At 48.0% G+C, this 15,815-nt stretch overlaps 1 protein-coding gene across 2 annotated transcripts in view; it reads right to left on the bottom strand.

Moving 5' to 3' along the window:
• Positions 1–15,815, bottom strand: part of LOC143286051 (uncharacterized) — a 62,942-nt gene that overhangs the window by 42,678 nt on the left and 4,449 nt on the right. The window contains exon 1 of one of the 2 annotated variants that reach the window (XM_076593588.1): positions 15,482–15,705. The exons of the other annotated variant lie outside the window; for it this stretch is intronic. The gene's annotated coding sequence lies outside the window, so the exon portion shown is untranslated. Of the gene's footprint in view, positions 1–15,481; positions 15,706–15,815 lie in introns of those variants that run through there. 2 annotated transcript variants of the gene reach the window in all.

The following is a 15,815-nucleotide window of genomic DNA, read 5'->3' as shown; positions in this document are numbered from 1 at the left end:
ACGACCCCTAGAAATCTGGCTTCCTTGACCGCCGGGATGGTGGATGTTCCCAGACGGATTTCAGGGTCCTGATAGAATTGGCGAAAATTATGAAAATGGATGCATTCAGTTTTGGAGGACGAAAATGTGAAGCCATTCTCCTCTGCCCAACACTGGATTTTGTTGACGCAGAGCTGAAGCCGTCGCTGGATGCTGGCGTACGTGCTGCCGGTTGCATATAAGGCAAAATCATCCACGAACAGCGAGCTGTCCGATCCTTTCTGAACGGATTGAACGATGTCATTAATTTTGATGCTGAACAGAGCCGGCAACAGGATGCTCCCCTGCGGGACACCCAGCTCCTGCTCGTGAATGTCGGACAGGGTGGTGCCGACTCTCACCTGGAATTGTCTGTCTTGTAAAAAATTGTGGATAAACTGAGGCAGGTGTCCTCGGAAGCCGAGCTTGTGCAAGTCGGAAAGAATACCAAATTTCCACGTGGTATCGTAAGCTTTCTCCAGGTAAAAAAATATGGCCACCACATGTTGTTTGTTGACGAAAGCATTCTTATCGTGGTTTCCAGACGAACCAGATGGTCAACGGTAGAGCGATGCTTGCGGAAACCGCACTGTTCTTTCGCCAGAAGGCCGTCGGTCTCTAGTTTCCACATCAGTCTACCGTTGACCATCTTCTCCATCAGTTTGCAGACGCAGCTGGTCAGTGCAATTGGGCGGTAGTTGGAGGGGTTCGAGGGGTCTTTTCCCGGTTTCGGCAGCGGGATTATGAGGGCTTTCCGCCAGGAGGGTGGAAAGAAGCCTGTGACCCAGATGTGGTTATAAACTTTAAGCAGGATGTCCAGACAGGTTTGGGGAAGGTGCTTTAGGAGTTTATAATGGACCTCGTCCATTCCTGGACAGGAATCCGTACAGGTCTGAAGGGCAGATTTAAGTTCGTTCATTGTGAAAGGAAGGTTCTAATTCTCTGTGTTGTCGGAAAAGAAGTTACATGGTGTTTTTTCTGACAGGTTTTTGGTTTTAAGAAAGCGAGCAGATTTGTTAGCAGATCTCGAGTTCTGTTCTATTGTGGAGGCAAGCAAATTCGCAACTGCTTTCTTCTCTGTGACCAGAGCGTCTGAAAGTTTAAGATGGTGGAAGGTCGGGCATGCGTTTTTGCCCTTAATTCTTTTTAAAACCCTCCACACTTTCTTCTTGGGTGTGTTGGAGGTTAAGGAAGAGCAGAAATCTCTCCATGACTTCCTCTGGCTCTTTTTAAAAACATACCTGGCTTTCGCCCTCAGCTGTTGATGGGTTCGAACGCTATCGGACTCCGGTCTCCGAAAGACGCGTCGCTGCGCTCTCTTCCGAGACTTACGGGCCTCCCGACATTCCGCGTTGAACCAGGGCGTTCTAGGGACCTGAGGCTTGGAGGTAGACGATGGGACTGCTGCTTTGGCGCAATCTAAAACGATCCGAGTCAGAGCGTCAGCAGGGTCCTTGCTTTTCAATACTGTTTCTTCCTGCAGCTCCGCTCTTATCTTGGTGGTAAAAAAACTCCAGTCTGCTTTGTCGTAGTACAGGCGGTCAGGCAGAGTCACCTTCTCCATCTGTGGGGCGGAGGACGACAGGAAAGTGGTCACTCCCGTGCAGATCGTCGTGCACTTTCCACTCGTAGTCCAGGACCAACGATGGATCGCAGACCGACAGATCTAAACACGAGAGCTTTCCAGAGGACAGATGCAGGTAAGTGGGAGACTTGTCGTTAAGACAGCACAAGTCCATGTCAGAGAGAAGGTTTTCTAAGAGAAGACCTCGGGCTGATGTCATCTCACTTCCCCAGAGCGGGGAGTGTCCGTTGAAGTCGCCCAACAGTAAAAACGGACGTGGGAGCTGGTCGACCAGGTTCATGAGGTCCTGCCTCAGAACACGGACGGAAGGGGGAAGGTAGAGAGAGCAGACAGTGATGGTTTTCTCGAGCGTGACTCTGACTGCCACCGCCTGTAAAGGGGTGCTTAAAAGAACTGTACTGTATAAAAGGGACTTTCGAATAAAAAGAGCGACACCTCCCGTCAACCCCTCTTGCTTCGGTTGAGCGGGTTTAAAAACGGAGTTAAAACCAGAGAGAGATAAAACCTTGCCATCTCTTTGCAGAGTCTCCTGCAGTGCCAGCACTGAAGGTTTCAAAGCACGACAAAGCAGCTGGAGTTCCTGGAAGTTGGCATAGAATCCCCGGATATTCCAGTGAATCACTGCCATTAAAAAGGTTTTAAAAAAATAAATAAATAAAGCAGCAGCCTATTCCATCGCTACCCCCTGCTCCTCCACTTGCGGTGGCTCAAGGTCCGCCAGGATGGAGTATTTGTTTATCGACATAAATTTTTCGGATTCTGACCGAGTCGGAATATCCACCACCTCGGCCCCTCCCGATCCCGCCGTGGCCGCAACCCTCCCCTCCTTGAGTTTTGGAGGTACGGGGGGCTTCTGGCCACTTCCGCCAGCCCGAGGGCCAGGCAGACGAGAGGCGGGGCGAGGGGGGCCGGGGGGTGGGGTGGGGCGGGAGGCGGACAACGTGCCTCCGCCCGAGGCTTTTCTCTCCCGCCCAGCAGCCCCTGAGGACTGCCGCGCAGGATGGGAAGGGGTGGACACAGCGCCTCCACCCAAGGCCAACGGTTTCGACGAGGCGGTTAAGTCGTCCGTCTGCGTTCCTGTGGACGTCGTCTGGACCGCGACGTCCACCGTCCTGGATCTGACGACAGAGGCATATGACGCCTTAGGCGACACGGCCTCCACCTGTTTCCTTGCCTCAAAGAAGGAAATTTTCTGTTCTGTCTTGACTTTCTGGATTTGTTTTTCTTTCTTCCAGGCGGGGCAGTCCTTCGATGAGGACGGGTGGCCACCTCCACAGTTCGCACACAGGGCTGCACTGACGCAATCGCCCTGGTGCGCCGCCTTCGAACAGGTGCCACACGCCTCTTCCTCCTTACATCGGTCTCTCACGTGTCCGAATTTCTGACACTTAAAGCATCTCAGAGGGGACGGTACGTACAGGCTGACATTAACTAGCAGGTATCCGACCCGAATGTCCTTGGGGACATCCGGGCAGCAGAAGGTGAGGAAGAAAGTGTTGGTCGGGACTCTGTCCGACCCCTTCCTCACCGTCACCCTGTACACATCGGTCACTCCCTGAGAGGACAGCTCGCTCTTGATCTCGGGCTCAGACACACCTTTCAACTCCGGGCATCTGATGACTCCCTTTGAGCAGTTGAGACCTTTGTGAGGGGAAATCTTCACCGCCCTATCCACGAAAGTGGTCGCCTTGAGAAGGAGCTGTGTCTGCCTTTTGGATTCTGTCTGCACTAAAAACGCTCCGCTCCTCAGCCTCTTGATGGATCTGAGCGATCCTGCCAGACACTGAAAGCCCTTCTGGACAGCGAAGGGGCTGAGAGCCGACAAGGGCTTGTCGTCATCAGCGCCCTCCATCACTAGCCACGATGGCCAAAAACCAGAGGTCTCAACGACCTCCGACTCAGAGTCTGAGTCGTCCGTTCCCTGTCGTCGTCTTTTTCCGAGTTTGGGGGTGTGTGTTTGTTTAGGATTCATGTTGAAAAAAAAATGTGAATTCATCCCTCCCTTACCCACCCACCATGGGGTCCAACTTAGGGGCCAGGGTCAAGGGAACACCAGCTTGACCCCTTCCAGGTTTCGGGAGGGATATACAACCAGCAGCCCAGCTCCAGCGTGCTCCCCCCCGATCATGCCCAGCTCCCGGGGACAGAGAGCCGAGCACTACGGGGGTTACCTTCGTCAGCCACTAAACTGCCAGTCTTGACCCAGCCCCACGAAAGGGTAGCCGATTGACACACACGGGCCAATGTGTGCCGCCTGTCTTAGGAGAGGTCCGAGCCAAAGGGATGTGTTGAGAGCAGCGTGCTCTCTCAATCCCCAGGATCTCATTCGCCTCCATCACAGGTCGCGCCGCACGGCAAACACGGCGGGCCTAAAGAAGGCCGCAGAGAAAAAAAGAATGTGGAAAAGAAGGCTTGATGGGGAGCTGAGGACAGAAAAGAGGCGGTAAAAAGAAGAACAAAGAATAGCGAAAGGGACAGTGGGTCACGTTTAGTTTGGGCCTCACTCACGACCTGTTCGGCATGGGAAGCCCTATCAGGGGCATCAGTACAAAACCACCACTTATTCAGCCCTAACAGCTACGATGGCTATGTAGGCTGTCAATTAAGACCTGGGACCAGAGCACCAAACCCCAAGAAGCACTGATGCCCCCGCCGACATAGCTCGCTCGATCACTGGCCACTAAGCCTCCCGACCACGACAAGGTAGTGACCCTCCCGGGAGTGGGTCAGGAGAACACCAGCCTGACCCCCTCCAGGTTTCGGGAGGAGAGCATCCACTGCCCACGCTTCTGGATCAGCGACCGGAGAGACATAAGTGGGAAGTCTCTTGTTGAACTTTGTGGCAAAAAGGTCCACCATTGGCCGAAACCACCGTTCCCACACCCCCTGAAGGGTGTCCTTGTCCAGGGTCCACTCTGTGTGGATGATACTCTTGGACCTGCTGAGAGCATCTGCCAAGATGTTGGCTTTTCCTGCTATGTGTCTCGCTGAAAGTGCAATGCCCTTGCTGTGGCACCAACGGAGGAGAGCCTCGGTCCGCAGGGAGAGGTCTGGCGAGTGCACTCTCCCCCTTTGTTCACGTAACATGCGACCGTCGTATTGTCCGTGAACAAGCGGATGGTCTTGCCAGTGGCCTCCCCCATGAAGTGCAGGAGAGCCCTGCGAACTGCCTCCAGTTCCAGAACACTGATGTGGCATAGGCACTCCTCCGGGGACCAAGTCCCTGCCCAGGGAGGAGGCGTCTGTGAAGAGTGCCACCTGAAGAGTAGGTGGGGCTATGGGCACCCCCTGTGTCCGATGAGGGGTGATTAACCACTCTGATGTCACCTCGAGGAACCACTCACCCAGACATATCTGGGTATCCCATGGCTGAGTGCTCTGGGACCACCGTAACCTCAGTGCCCTCTGAAGAGGGCGCTTGAGAACCCTGCCCAGGGGAATGAGAGGTGCCATGGACTCCATCATGCCAAGGAGGGAAGAAAGTGTCCGCGCTGTTGTTTGGGAGGAACGGCGCAAGTGGCTGAGGAGGCCTGCCAGACGGTCCCGGCGATCTGGCGTCGGAGAGACTATCATGGACCGCGTGTCGAATCTCATCCCTAAGAAGTCGAAGGACTGACTTGGGGACAGATCGCATTTCTCCTGGTTCCTGGCGAGGAAGCCCAGTTGGGAGCAAAGGTCTAGAAGTCTGGCCGTATGACTCTGGCACAGGGCCTGCAACTGGGCCAGGATAAGCCAGTCGTCCAGGTACACACAGAGACGAATGGATTCCGACCGGACGATGGACACCAATTCCCGCACCACCTTGGTGAACAGGAAAGGGGCAAGGGACAGACCAAATGGGAGGGCCGAGAACTGGAACACCTTGTCCCTCCACACGAACCTCGGGTACCGACGGGATGCCGGATGGATGAGGATATGAAAATAAGCATCTTTCAGATCGATAGAGGTAGCCCAATCGCCCTGTTGAATGGTCTCCCGAATCTGTGCCTGTGTGTCCATCCTGAATTTGATTTTGGGGAGGAATTTGTTGAGGGGGGACAAGTCCAAGACTGGTCTCCACCCTCCCAAGACCTTTGGAATCACAAACAACCGGCCGTAAAAACCGGGACCCGGGTCCGAGAGTTGAGATATCTATGAGGAGTAGGTGCGATATCTCTTTCTCTAAGACGCTCTCCTGCTCCGTCGAGCTGGGCACATAAGGAGGAGCAGTGGATCTTAGAGGGGGCGGTCCTCCGCCCAAGGCAGCATGTACCCTGACTCTAGCACCGATACAATCCAGTCGTTGAGTCCCAGAGCACGCCACTGATGTGCATGCCGGGACAAGTTTCCTACTTGGAGGGGCTGAATGACTGGCGGTGCTGAATCAGGGCCCAGTCATTCGGGGTGCTGCCTTCTGGCCTTGGGCATGGCCCGTCAGCTTGGACAGACATGAGGTGGTTTATTCCTCTGCCGCTGATTCTGCGCACGCCGCTTTGACTTAGGTGGCATGGTATATGGAGGGGCCCTGGTGGCCGGTCTCTTTAATGGCATAGAACCCTGGCGCCCCTGGGAGGTGTGGGCTAAATATGAGGCCACCTCCCTGTTTGTCTCTGCCCTGTGGCTGACAAAATGGGGCGCATACTGGCCGAAGAGGGAGGCTGCTGCGCTGAGATGGACCGCAGGGCAGCCCTCTCCTCTACAGGAATGTTAGGCGGAGAACGGCATCACGCCGTGCTAGCACAGTATTGAAGTGAAGGCTGGTAGCTGTGTCTTCAGCTGCCGTGAGACCAGATGCTACCCTATTGCCAAAAGTGTTTAACCTCTGGTCGGTGAAGAGGCCAGGCGGGACAGAGGAAGGAGACCCCGTGTCCTGATTAACCGAACGCTGTTCCCACAGCTCATTGGCCCTGTGGAGGAACACGCTGAAGAAGGTATAAGCCGTGGAAACCTTGAGGAGGCAGCGGCGGGCCAATTTGTCCCACTAACGTTTTAAAGGATAGAGTAGCTGAAGTGGGGAAGGTGGTGCGCTGTGAAACCAACATCCTGTCATGCGCGGAGAGCTCTGCTTCCCTGTAGGCAGGGTGGTCCTGTGTGTACCAGGACCACACCCCTCCCTTGGAGGAATCTTTAAGGAACTTGCCCGGGGAAAAAGCGCCCAGGGCAGAGAGGGACTCCCTGCCTGGAGGAGGGATGGAAGCAGCACCCCTGACAGTGCAGGCTGGCTTATTAAGCCATTCCTGCGCCATTTCTGGCACTCTGAGTCGCCTTGTGGTTCTGGAGTTAGAGTCACATGGCCTAAGGAGGGTCAAGGGTAACAAAGTAGCCTGAGGGACTGATTCAGCAAGTGTGACCCTATTGGGGAGGGTCAGTTCGAGCTCGGCAGAGTCCGAGTTTGATTCAGGATGGCCCTAGGGAGGCGCGGGCTCAATCTGTCCCCCTGGGATGGGGGCGAAGAGTGCTCATCCGCTTGTTCGTCCTCATCCGAAGACAGGGGCTCCCACTCTTGTTCGCAGTCCATCCCCTGCTGGGTGTCATCCCACGTGGATGTACCCACTGGGGCGTCCTGTGAGCTGTGGTCAGCCCAGCGGGATGAGCTGGGACGATCCCGAGCAGGGACCATGGCTGCAGCTGTTATGTCCTTGACGCCTGAAGCGGGTGGGGAGCGTGAGGACCGTAGGTCCAACCATGCTTGGGATGGTGGGTGCCACACCTTCTCAGAGAGGGCGTGCCTGGATGCAAGAGGGACCCACGAGTGCTGTGAGGGGACAAACACCCACTCATTTCCCTGTAGGACCAAGGGCTGGGTAGGTGGGAACTGCAGGCTCCCCCGGGCCGAGCGGGGCCCCTCGGCAGCCGTCGGTCCTGACAAGGAGGCCGTTGTGACCGTGGAGGTAACCGGTCAGTTGACAGAGGACCGATTTGTGGTCTGAGTGGCAATATTGGTCGAGGAGCTCGACCTGACCGACAAGAAGTCGATCCCACTTGTCGGGGCTGTGTGTGTCACCCTGTGAGATGTGCTGAGTTGGGTCCAGTGGGGAGCGGACAAGGGGTTGGCCCCTGGTCCTCCCGGCAACCCAGCGTGCACCATAGGTACGGTACGCTCCAGTACGGGTAGAATGGGGGTAACCACCCATAGGCACCAGCCATCCTGTGACCCCAACCCCAATGTTCAGTGGCGCCTTGACCTCCATGAAGGGAAAAACCTGGCCAAGTCGGAGGGAGGTCAGGTCCGACTTGGGTGTCAATCCCGCCTGAAGATGAATGGGCCAACTGCCCAGAACCGCCTGACACGCGCGGGCCTCCCCCAGCAGGGAGACCGGCCGGACAGTGGGAAGACCTGCAGAGCAGGTTGCCACGTGCCCCAAATCCCCTCCCGTGGGGAGACTGGGGTGGCTTGGCCTGGGGTGGGCAAAGTAGAGGTCCCCCCTGGAACCAAATTTTTCTCCCCCCCCCCCCCCCCAGAAGGAAGTGGGGGAGGGGGGTCGACAGAGAAGGGAGGAGGGGGAACAGCAATGGGGCCCCTGAGGGCCGTCTCCAAGTAGGGACCCGGGTAATGGCTGGGCGCGGCCTCCCCTTGGGAGTTCACGCCTAGCTGCGAGTCCCCACCGCCAAGAGAGGACTTGCCACTCCCCCCTCTCCCTGCCTCGCGCTGGGACACCTCAGGAGGCGACGCTCGTACCCCTTTCCCCCTGGTCCCCTTCATGACCGTTTTACTGGTACAAGAGTCGCCTCCGCGATCAGCATTTAAAGATGCATCGCCGTGGTCCGTATCGGGAGGAATCATGAGCTCCGGGCCTGGGAGAGTCTCTTGCTGAGTCTCAATCCCAGCCTCATGATCCCTGCCTTCATGGGATGGCATATGAGGCATAGTACCTGCGCTTAGGCACCCAGCAAAAATCCGACCCCCAAGGAAAGACAGGATCGACTTAGAGATAGAGAAAAACGAATGAATCGAGGGGGCCGAGGCGAATCAAGTACACAGAATGTAAGAATACAATACAGACAAGCCGCATGCAGCAAAGTAAGGCCAAATGAATACGCTTAATAGCCAAAAAAAGCGTAAGACGAGACACAGCGTAAACCTGACAAGATGGCGTGGAGAGCCTTGGCCAAAGGAATGATTCAACGCTTATAGCTTTTAGAGGCGTTTGATTGGCTAAGAGCGGACCGGGCAAGACTTTCTTTTCACTGTTAGCCGCGCGAAATTTGGCCAAGCAGAGCAAACCGATAGGCCTAGTTTGCATCAGTTTGACATGGTACAGTATATGACACCAAACAGCAAATTAAAACAACTTTGAAAGCTGTGCTGATGATTATGCATGAGTATAATGATGAGGGTTGAATCTCTCTTGCCTTATGATTGGTTCAAACTCAAAGGTGATGACAACGACAGTAACGAAACTGACAACTGCATACCACTCTTTCTTCAGTCCATGCATCCTATCAGACATCATTTCTGAGCGAATGACCATGACCGACAGTGAAGGTACAGTCACTTTTTCTTCAGACTTCAGTCCATATATCCTATCAGACATCATTTCTGAGTGAATGACCATGACTGACACTTTGAAATGCCTGAATAGTTATCTAAATTCAAAATAATTGGGGCGAAAGCCCAGATCATTCATTTTCCTTCACAAAAATGATTACTTTCGTTCTGTATCTCCAACAGTTTTGTGTTGAATTTAAAAAAATTATTGGTATCATATTACAAAATTCTCTGGTTAAATAACTGAAGATTCATTGCACCATTTCACAAACGACATTTTATGACTTAGAACAACCTTTTTCCATTGGTGAGTCTTAACAAGCTGAGTGACTTTTTGATTTTATATCGACATATATATTTTCAATTATACTGAAACCATTTTTTAATCATTCACAAGATGACCTAGATATGGATTTAAACATATGATTCCACTTCTGTTTGTTCACAAAGGCCTCTCTCCCAGTCATAAATGAACAACTTGGCAGGTAAAGAAAATAACAGTTCAAAGAAATATTCAATATCATTTGATTCAGAAACTGAATATTCTGAAGAACAAAATCTGCTGTGCAAAGAAAAAAACATACACATACCTCAGTATTCTCTTTTAACATCATACACACCTCTATTTCAAATACTATTTCTTTTCAAAACTGAATAAAATAACTTAAACTTCTAATTTACAGCTGAATATGGCAATACTGCAGTTTGCACATAAATACTCTCTCTCTCTCTCTCTCTCTCTTTCTCTTGCAAATTTTTCAAACCACTCCCTCAGATAACACCTCAATACCTTAAATCATCTAGCCCATTATATGTCACACACAAGTTAATGAAAATCATCTAGCCCATTGTATGTCAAACACAAGTTAATAAACCACACTGGCATTCTCAAGACCGCACACAGCCCATGTCCAAGCTGGAGTCACATAATCTGTTAAGTTTGCATCATCTGATCACATTACGTATAATTCCCCATGTATGTGTGTCACAAAACTTAAAGGATAAAAGAGGTGAAAAGAACATCTGCTTAACACCTCACAAACATACCAGATAAGAGACCAAGATAAGTGACCAATTAACTGAAAATATGAACAAGAAATGACACAGACACTGCCCACATTTACATTAGATTTTACAATGTTATTCCTCACAGCACCCCAGAATTTCTTTCATTCATCTTCCGAATTCATTCTGAAAGTGAATATTCACCAGTCATGCCCATGGAAAACGATGAGACCATGAATTGAAAGGTGAATGGCATGAAAAAGTCAGGTGTTATTATTCAACCATCTGTCAAATATATATCACATTGATGATGATGCCAATGATGACCATACTAAGTTTATAAAATTGATTTGACTAGGTTCTGATGGTAGTACTAGTATTGACGCAGTCACTGTTTGATGTTGAAAAGGCAAAACTTTTCACAAGATGTTATCACAAAGAAAATAAGCACAAACCACACACTTCTATCAAATGAATAACATTAATTCACTTTGTTCACAGTCCCATTCAGCTTGAAGAAAATATGCCAATTTCTGTAATCATGTACCTTTATTATCTTCATCACTTCACAGGAGTCAACAATACCCAAAAAGAGACTTACACTGAATCAACCAGACAGGCAACCATAACAAAAACCAAAAACAGCTCCAGAGATGCTGAACAAACCAAAATTTTGTATGAATAATGGTACAGCAGATTTACAGATCTCAGAGACAGGTAAACAGGAAGTGTCTGCAGTGCTGTAAAGTAATCATTAAATACAGGGAATGGTTCTCACTGCAAGTAAATGTCACCCATTAGATAGACAATATGCATGTCGTCAAATGAACTACTTGCTGAAATAAAACTAGATTTTACATAAACTGACAAATTTCATCAATGAAAGACAGAGTCAGTTTCATTTGTGCATATGATATTTTTCTTAAAAAACACACAAACAACAACATTACACACACAAAACCCCACTGCAAACCCATGTATCAATACCTGTCACACTTGTTTGTTGTGTGCAGCATTTGTCTCCAACATCCAGACACCATCAATCCATTGACTGGTTTACACCTACTTCTGGTTCTTTTATTGATCCCACCAGCTAGTGTCTGTTTCCAGTCGGTTTGTTATTTCACTTCCCATTCTCATAGAACAGTAGTATTTGCTCTTGTCTGCAAATTAACCCTGCCAGTCACAAGACTGGAACTCTGGTCATTATTGTAGGGTGGGTAAAAAAAGAAAAGAAAAAAAAGTGGCCTAACTGGGAACAATCCAGTCAAAGTGACATGCTCAACGAGTGTATTGTACAGATAACAGGCTGTGCAATCAGCAGATGTTGCTCTTCTGCTTTTGAAGGCTTTCTCCGATTGGTTGCACCAGGAAAACTTCATCTACTCCTTTTCAACATTTTTTCAACAGTTGAAATAGCAGGGGGGCATGAAGATAAATGCGAATGGACAAGTCTAATTGTGAATGATGGGTTTGGATACATGTGGACAATAACAAAAGCAGGCCTTGAACTCATTTGACATTACGTATGATTGGAACATCGCACCAGACTGTTGTTGGTTTTGATCACACATGAACACACACACACAAACACACATTTAAACACACACACCCTAAACCATAAACAAGCACACCCTTTTGAGAGCACTCAGTGACTGTGCAGCATCGTTCCCAAATAGACTCATGTCAAAATATCCTATGGTCTAACTGCAAACACTATTTTGGAGATCCCTGTCAAAACTGACATTCTGATCTGTCAACCAACATACTTTCTTAAATTCTCCCAATATTGGTAATGCACATTTCATTCAACATATATCAAATCAAATCAGCTACAGTCAAATCAGCTACAGTTGTCCCCGCTTAGGTAAAGTTCACTAAAGTTGACCCAGCAGGTAAGTCAACACATTTCTTTGGCCCTGGTCAGCCACCTTCTTTATCTCTTAAGTTTTCCTTGCTTTAACAGACTTCATGTAAGTGGATTTCTCACATATATACACCAAATTTTTGTGCCCCAGTAAAGTTTCCACCCCAATAAGTCGACACTGAGGTCATGTTCTGAGTTGAAACCCTGAATGTTGTGAAAAGTTGCCACATCAAGCCCAATGTAACATCCCAAATCCTGCCCACCCCTCTTCCATAGGTCCTAAATCGTCACCAGGGGATGCATCAGTGCCCTTTATCATTCCCCTGGGGACTAGTCAAATGTCCTAAGCTGTTCCAGAAGCACAGACCTGGGGGAACTCTGACCTGGTTGAGAGTAAAAGTACATTTGGGGGAACAAAGACCTGGGGGATCATAGGGATGACCCCTTTGCACCCACACCCCAAAGCCTGATTCCAGAAGGTATCATAAAAAAAAAATGACATGATGTTGTAGACATGTTTGTAGAGAGGATGTTACTCATGTCTGTGTGGGCTTATATTCTGTCAGTTGGTTTAAACATTTCATAATAGAAATAGTCAGATTTGACAGGAGAACAAGGAAGTCTTATAAAGTCCTGTCATTAAATATATGTATTACACACCCACACATGAATTATGTGATAGCAGGGAGAAAGCAACACTCCACAACATGATTTACAATTTAAAAAAACAAAACAAAAAAAACAAAACAAACAACAACAACAAAAACACAACCGAAAAATAAAGGATGCGTATGGTGGAGAGGAGAAAATAAATGAACAGTGCGAGCCACAGGACATTATTTACTGTGTTCTGCTGAGCAGACTTTGGATGATATGGTAGCTTCTGTTAGTTGTGAATCATAAAATCTGCCTCTTGGCTGTTGACCTAATATCTTGTTAGGAAAACTGGTAAGTACAGTTGTGTAAACAGACAAGAAAACATTTTCAGAATACAAACATTCAAATTTTATTCATAATCATATTATTTTTACTATCATTAGAATTTAAACTGTCTAATGTTTTATCATTTAAGACAAATGGGCTGGTTGAGCTCAAGTTGTAGAACACTTTTTTATTTAATCAGAACTTTACCTGAAAATAATATGACTATATTTCCCCGATTCTGCCAAACACAAGTAAAGAAACAAACTAAAACTAGTATTATTAGTAATAATAATACAGTAATCTAGATACAGTATCTAGGTATACCGTGTAGTAAGTCTGAATCTATACTATACATTGTGTATAGTACAGTGCATATTGTGTGTGTGTGTGTTTGTGTGGTGTGTGTGAGTGTGTGTGTGTGACTCTGTGTGTGTGTGTGTGTGTGTGTGTGTGTGTGTGTGTGTGACTGTGTGTGCGTGTGTGTGGTGAGTGTGTGTGTGTGTGTGTAATGTGTGAATAAACAACTATGAGAGACAGAGACAATCAACTTCATGTTAATACACATGAAGATTCCCTCCACTCTCCCATAGAAAAGAATTGGCTGAAACACCAGCATCCTCACTCTTTCCCATCTTGCTCATTGCTGACATCATTGTGCGCTACTGTACAGAACATTATAAAAATCAAAACATTTACAGTTACTGTGAGTATAAATAAAGTGACAGACAGAGAAAGGAAGATTTTTTTTTCTGCTTGATCCTCTATGCCATGTCACATCTCAGTGGCATAAGTCTTACACTATACATTTCCAAGCCCCCCCCCCCCCCCCCCCCCCACCACACTCAGACTCCTCTTGTGGCTGTGCTTGCATCAACAGTCCACAGAGAGCAGTGGTCATATAAATTTGGATGCCACAAACCACTGCTACATGTGGCCCTGTAGTAGTATGGAGCCACTTCAGTGGTGACTGGTGTTCTGTGATGCCTGTTTCAACAAATCCAGGATGTGTCCTACTAAGCCTCCTTTGATGACAGCAGAGATGCCATCATCTCTCTCCAATACCAGTCTCCATGAATCTGCTGTCATCAAAAGTATGACAAAACTATCAAAGTCTTTCAATAAAATTAAAAAAATGATAAAAACAGATACGGGTAATTTAATCATCCTAAATGTGCCAGGCCAGAGGTAAACATGTACAGGCCCATTATGGAATACAGCAGGTCAAAATGGAGAAAAAATCATTAAGTAAAGCCACAATGGCAGGAAGACATGAAAGGCCAAAGATCTGGGGACAAATTTTTAGTTACATTTATCATGATTAATGAGGCTGAGGACTGTGACGATGCTGTAGTGACTGATTTTGACTGAAGTTTGCTTCACTCAAGATTTCTTAGCTTGGGCTAGAACCCACAACATCCTAGTCGTCAAACTGCTATTCATCTAATTCTGTGACATCAGCCATTTCACACTATTCAAGCATTGTAAACAATCCAAAAGAGGTAACAGACATGGACACTTTTCATATTTACTTGTGACATTATGTACTATACAGCTCTGGTATGGCACACAAAGAATGAAAAAATCAACTATTTCTCCTTGCACTGCCACAGCTACAAGCTCATATTGAAAAATGTATTCTAGTTGTCACTTTATAATGATGATGATGTATGAATGATGTATGATCTTTCCTTCTTGTTACAAGCTAAACAGCTTACACAATGCTGTCTTAAAAAGTACTGTTAAAGCATCAAATATTCAAAAAGAAACACTAAGAAACAAACAAAATAATGAAAATTCTGCTGACATATGCAAAAGTATACACCAAACATGCATGAGCAGGAACACTATCAACGATAACTTATGCTTTGCTGCACACACCAGATAGTGTGTCACTCATAAATCTAATTATAATACTGCACACACAAACACATATGATTACATAACTGGCATCACGTTTACAAGCATCTTTTTTATTTATTTATTTTTTTTATTAAGATGCTAGCAACCTGAAGAAGCGTTGAACACACTGAATAATGTTACAAGTTCATCATTCAAAGCACACCACCAAATTAGTTTTCAGTTTTCATAACTGTTTAGCTAGTTTTCACAAGTTTCCAGGCATTTCTTGAGAACTAGTTTTCAGGTTTTTGTGTCCTTACTTTGGAGCTGGTTTTCTTAACTTCTGATTTTCGCCCCCCCCCCCCTTCAAAAAAAAAAAAAAAAAAAAAAAAAAAAAAAAAGGCAGAAAAGTACTTCACAATGCCTACAATTCAACAAAGTACAATGAAAATCCTTTCTGTATAGATAGTTAGCAGAAGAAACAGAACAGTACATCTCATTATCTAACATCTCTGAACTTTTTTTCCCCTACAGTGTAAAAATTATTGTTGCATTTACTGATTTAGTGTTTTAATATATATATATATTATATATATGTTATAGTGTGCCAGCAGTGTGACCCCCACCACCCACACTCTGTCTCCCTTCCCTCCCCATTCCTTCACCCCCCCCCCCCCCCCCTCCCCCTTATCTCCCTTCCTGCTCCGTCCAAAGTTCAGTCTTTGAGGTCGCGCCGACACCGTGCCACCCTCCCTCCTTCCACCCCCCTCCTCACCCCTACTCCCTAGTCAGCGCCTTTGGTCCGCATCACCCGCCCCAGCTGTAGGAACACGTGCAGTTATGTGATGTCTGCCACAATCCCCGTGCTGAAACAGACGAGTGTCACGGCATGTTGGAACATCCCGTGTGGCGGCCTGTCTTTCAAGTCGTTCCCCATCTCCCCTTCCATGAACGCAGCTGACGTAGATGGCGGGACTTTGGAGTGTAAACTAGGGAAAATTTATGCTAATGCGAACTTTGATCATGCCGGCTAACATGCCGAGAGTTGTATTGTCTTGTCTCCCCAATCTCTTTGTGACGTGAACGGGTGAACCTGTCATCACAGAATG

This window comes from Babylonia areolata, chromosome 9 (assembly GCF_041734735.1).
Source record: "Babylonia areolata isolate BAREFJ2019XMU chromosome 9, ASM4173473v1, whole genome shotgun sequence".
Taxonomy (NCBI): domain Eukaryota; kingdom Metazoa; phylum Mollusca; class Gastropoda; order Neogastropoda; family Buccinidae; genus Babylonia; species Babylonia areolata.
This window is presented reverse-complemented; position numbering and strand designations above follow the sequence as displayed.